We start from the raw sequence: 6,221 nt of genomic DNA on the forward strand, positions 1-6,221 counted from the left end.
ATGTACTATTACAGCAATAAAAGGAATTCTCATAAAATAAAGTGTCTCAAAACTTGATTTGAGTGCCAATAAGTAAGGATAGAAAGATGGTGAAAACAGAATTTCGGACTTTTTTGTTATGAAAAAAGAACGAGAAAAGAACAAAACGCTTACTTACAATGCTTTAATCAGGTATATGCAACCGGAAATGATAATTGCATCACAATTATGTAACCCAATGCCACCAATTCTGAACCAAAACGATATTATGTGCAGAAACAAATAGTTTTAGACAAATCCGTGGAAAAATGTGTTAACCTCATCAATTACCCAATATCAGGAGGCGCTGATATATGGGAGCTTTTATATAGCTTCCAGTGGATATTTACATGCAATGTTTAGCTCTCGCAGCTAGAATTCATTATGACCTACTATTACCAATTTTTGGACCAATAAGTTAGAAAATGTGGCAAAAATCATCCAAAAACGTGGACCTATCCATACAACGTTTCACCACCGGAGGCAACATACAATTCGAATTTTTTAACAAATCGGTGCAAAAACTGTAAAAAATTTTGAATAATTATTAATTTTTAACAATTGAAAAGTTCCGCTCAGAATGGTGAACAATTGAGAACGCGAAAAACCTAAAAGTGCCGACTACTGGTACACTTACTCTAGTACATATTGATAAAATTATTATTTTTGCAATAGCACAAATTTAGTCCTTTTTTATGAAATACCACTAATTTAGTGCAGTTTTTTTAAATAGTGCTATTTAAATTTCACAACCACTATAATTTAGTGGTAATGCAGTTTTTTTTTAAATATCGCTTAATTGTTAGTTGTTTAGTGCTTGTAAAATAAAAAATTGCACCAACACTAAATGAATGGTTATAGTGAAATTATTAGTTCAGTTAAAATAAAGTGCATTATGCCCATCTCTTCAGCGTACCATTGACAGTCACGTTTTATTTTTTTTCGACGGTTATGAGGAATGTGCCGTTTATGTTTCTTACTTACTTACTTCAATTCTGCAGTAGCGTCCTTGACAATGACAATTCCATCGTCGACCTCTGCCACTTGGTCAAGGTTATTTCTTTGCGTATTACAGTGTGCTGATGTACCCTATATGAGTTGTTGAGTGCAGGTTTTGCTTGGCATCAGTTGACAATAAGTTAAATATATTGTGTGCTTGCAATTTGTAGCTGAATACGTCTTACCTTTTAGACAAATACATAAGCTCTGATGTTGTGAAATCTGTGTATTGCTCATTGCTCTGATATTTTTATACACATTTTTAAATCGTCCTGGTCCTAAACTGTTGGATTTATAATTTTTTTTAGCCAAAGTTATGGATAAAATATACTTTGTAATTCCATAAGCATCATCCGCTTTCAGGCCATTAACATTTCAAAGTGTTTAACAGAATCAATTTGTTCCTTTCTATCAGTGTTTAGAATAGTGTTTACAGCTTTGCTTAATTTTTCTATTTGAATTTGTATTTATTTCTATCTGTCTATTGTTTGAATCTACAAGTTGTATTCCGATTAATTTCGCTTCTTCCCAGTCATCGGCATCTGGTGTACCCGCAATGACCTTAAGTGCTTTGGCTATCAAATAATTGTTTTTTGCATGCCGATGATGTATGTTGAAGGTTGTTAATAGTTTATCACCATGCAATAAATTGGATTCTAATATCTTCTACACATGAGTCTGAGGAAATATATTAATTGCATTGTTAGTTTCACTTTGTATCTCAAAGTACCTTATTAAGTTAGTTGTACGACTTAGATACCCATAGTCATTCCAGACAATAGCTTTCCCATCCAAAATTGGGATATAATCGAAGTGTGGATAGTCAATAATCTTTGCACGAGTGAACGGTAGCATGAAAATAAATTGTAGTATCAGCCTAGGTTAACAACAGGAAAAAAACATTTTGGCAATATAAAAGAAAAGTTATCTGAGGTTCTCCTTATGGACCGCCCTCCCCTTTATTAGGACATTTGTCCCCATGTTTGTTTCAACAGTAGCTTCTTCACAGAGTGGGTCATTCGGTTTCCAAGTCTACGATTTTTCTTAACAAAGACCTAGTCCCCCACATTATAAACTTTGTCATGACGACTTTTGTTGAAGTAATGTAATTGCCTGGTTTGTGCGCTACAGATTCGCTCTTCAATCTTTTCTTTAACCTCAGAGGATACAGAATGTATCGTATCAATAGGTCTTTCATTCCTAACAGAATGGATTGTTCGGTTGTATTCTATAGTTGATTGTAAGATGAGGTCGACGATATCATATATCTTCCTTTATATTTTCAAGCATCTTGCGATTTCGGCAAGAGTGCCATTTGAGGTGCTGTGCAGAGGAGGTGAATTGACAATTTCCACATTAACCTTGTTTTTCAGAATTAATCTGATAGTCTCAGAGTAAAAAGAACTATCATTGTCACGGTAGACAACTTTGGTATTGGAAAAATATTCATTAATTGGAGAATTGGTTCTTTTATGTCCAGAATCGTTCTGGGCGCTATTGGCTGTACCACAGCAAACCTTGAGAATTTATCCACACAAATTAAGAAAGCTTTTTATCAGTTGAATAAATATCAATATATAAAATTTCATCTGTTTTCCTTGGTGCGATTGTATTTGGTTTTGGAACAGGTTTTGCAGTTGGCAACAACCTCATTCGCTAATTTCACCATTAGTCTGAAAGGACTTGCTTAACGTTCTCTTGAACTGCTCTATTGTTTTCACTTACAACAATTTCTCTCTGATCACATTGGTTGAAAATGTCAGAAAATGTCAAATGTACCTAAAATCGTCAAAATACCGAATATAGGGAGGTACTGATATATGGGGCCTATACGAAGACCTGGACCCGCACAGACAATTTTCTGTCACAGACTGTAGTTCCCATAACGAACTTCAAATACCAATTTTGAAACAATTCCGGTGAATAATGTCGCTAAAATCATCAAAATACCGAATATAGGGAGGTACCGTTATATGGGGGCTATATGAAGACGTGGATTTGCACAGGAAATTTTCCGTCTTAATGTGTAGTATCCATTTTGAACTTCAAATAACTAATTTGAAACAATTCCCGTGAATAATATCGCTAAAATCATAAAAATGTCGAATATAGGGAGGTACCGTTATATGGGGGCCATATGAAAACGTGGACCTACATGGCCCATTTACGAACTTAACCTGCCTACTGGAAAAAGAAACATGTCTGCAAAATTTTAGCCATCTATCTCAATTCATTCGAAAGATAGCGTGATTACAACAGACAGACGGACAGACAGACAGACGGACATCGCTAAATCGACTTAGAATTTAACGCTGATCAAGAATATATATACTTTGTTGGGTCTGACATGAATATTTCGAGGAGTTAAAAATGGAATGACAAAATTAATATACCCTCCATAGTATGGTGGAGGGTATAAAAATATCTAATTTGGTCGATATAAATCAGTGATTATTAACTATTGAATTGATTTGATTACTAGTTTTTGGACAACTTTACTCTTTTATTTCATGAGCTATTACAAACCCTATCATTTTCTGCAAAATGTTGGAAAAGAAAAATGTCAAAACTGGGTATACGGAAAACAAGAATGGGCTTCGCAATACTTCTAACGATGTTGCATTTAAGTGATATGTCATTATGTTCTGGCGCTTTTTATATGTGTAATGTTTGCACAGTTCTTATGGTTTCACAGTTGATAGTAGAACCAAAACAAAAGACAAGGCATTTATAAATGAAGTAGTAAAACGACACGCTCATTGATACAAATCTTTAAATTGATAAAAAAAAATAGTGGGAATTTTTTTACGACATGAACTCTGCAAATTTAACTCGAGAACAACTTTCCAATGTACTATTACAGCAATAAAAGGAATTCTCATAAAATAAAGTGTCTCAAAACTTGATTTGAGTGCCAATAAGTAAGGATAGAAAGATGGTGAAAACAGAATTTCGGACTTTTTTGTTATGAAAAAAGAACGAGAAAAGAACAAAACGCTTACTTACAATGCTTTAATCAGGTATATGCAACCGGAAATGATAATTGCATCACAATTATGTAACCCAATGCCACCAATTCTGAACCAAAACGATATTATGTGCAGAAACAAATAGTTTTAGACAAATCCGTGGAAAAATGTGTTAACCTCATCAATTACCCAATATCAGGAGGCGCTGATATATGGGAGCTTTTATATAGCTTCCAGTGGATATTTACATGCAATGTTTAGCTCTCGCAGCTAGAATTCATTATGACCTACTATTACCAATTTTTGGACCAATAAGTTAGAAAATGTGGCAAAAATCATCCAAAAACGTGGACCTATCCATACAACGTTTCACCACCGGAGGCAACATACAATTCGAATTTTTTAACAAATCGGTGCAAAAACTGTAAAAAATTTTGAATAATTATTAATTTTTAACAATTGAAAAGTTCCGCTCAGAATGGTGAACAATTGAGAACGCGAAAAACCTAAAAGTGCCGACTACTGGTACACTTACCCTAGTACATATTGATAAAATTATTATTTTTGCAATAGCACAAATTTAGTCCTTTTTTATGAAATACCACTAATTTAGTGCAGTTTTTTTAAATAGTGCTATTTAAATTTCACAACCACTATAATTTAGTGGTAATGCAGTTTTTTTTTAAATATCGCTTAATTGTTAGTTGTTTAGTGCTTGTAAAATAAAAAATTGCACCAACACTAAATGAATGGTTATAGTGAAATTATTAGTTCAGTTAAAATAAAGTGCATTATGCCCATCTCTTCAGCGTACCATTGACAGTCACGTTTTATTTTTTTTCGACGGTTATGAGGAATGTGCCGTTTATGTTTCTTACTTACTTACTTCAATTCTGCAGTAGCGTCCTTGACAATGACAATTCCATCGTCGACCTCTGCCACTTGGTCAAGGTTATTTCTTTGCGTATTACAGTGTGCTGATGTACCCTATATGAGTTGTTGAGTGCAGGTTTTGCTTGGCATCAGTTGACAATAAGTTAAATATATTGTGTGCTTGCAATTTGTAGCTGAATACGTCTTACCTTTTAGACAAATACATAAGCTCTGATGTTGTGAAATCTGTGTATTGCTCATTGCTCTGATATTTTTATACACATTTTTAAATCGTCCTGGTCCTAAACTGTTGGATTTATAATTTTTTTTAGCCAAAGTTATGGATAAAATATACTTTGTAATTCCATAAGCATCATCCGCTTTCAGGCCATTAACATTTCAAAGTGTTTAACAGAATCAATTTGTTCCTTTCTATCAGTGTTTAGAATAGTGTTTACAGCTTTGCTTAATTTTTCTATTTGAATTTGTATTTATTTCTATCTGTCTATTGTTTGAATCTACAAGTTGTATTCCGATTAATTTCGCTTCTTCCCAGTCATCGGCATCTGGTGTACCCGCAATGACCTTAAGTGCTTTGGCTATCAAATAATTGTTTTTTGCATGCCGATGATGTATGTTGAAGGTTGTTAATAGTTTATCACCATGCAATAAATTGGATTCTAATATCTTCTACACATGAGTCTGAGGAAATATATTAATTGCATTGTTAGTTTCACTTTGTATCTCAAAGTACCTTATTAAGTTAGTTGTACGACTTAGATACCCATAGTCATTCCAGACAATAGCTTTCCCATCCAAAATTGGGATATAATCGAAGTGTGGATAGTCAATAATCTTTGCACGAGTGAACGGTAGCATGAAAATAAATTGTAGTATCAGCCTAGGTTAACAACAGGAAAAAAACATTTTGGCAATATAAAAGAAAAGTTATCTGAGGTTCTCCTTATGGACCGCCCTCCCCTTTATTAGGACATTTGTCCCCATGTTTGTTTCAACAGTAGCTTCTTCACAGAGTGGGTCATTCGGTTTCCAAGTCTACGATTTTTCTTAACAAAGACCTAGTCCCCCACATTATAAACTTTGTCATGACGACTTTTGTTGAAGTAATGTAATTGCCTGGTTTGTGCGCTACAGATTCGCTCTTCAATCTTTTCTTTAACCTCAGAGGATACAGAATGTATCGTATCAATAGGTCTTTCATTCCTAACAGAATGGATTGTTCGGTTGTATTCTATAGTTGATTGTAAGATGAGGTCGACGATATCATATATCTTCCTTTATATTTTCAAGCATCTTGCGATTTCGGCAAGAGTGCCATTTGAGGTGCTGTGCAGAGGAGGT

This window comes from Musca domestica, unplaced genomic scaffold (genome assembly GCF_030504385.1).
Source record: "Musca domestica strain aabys unplaced genomic scaffold, Musca_domestica.polishedcontigs.V.1.1 88, whole genome shotgun sequence".
NCBI classification, from domain to species: Eukaryota; Metazoa; Arthropoda; class Insecta; order Diptera; family Muscidae; genus Musca; species Musca domestica.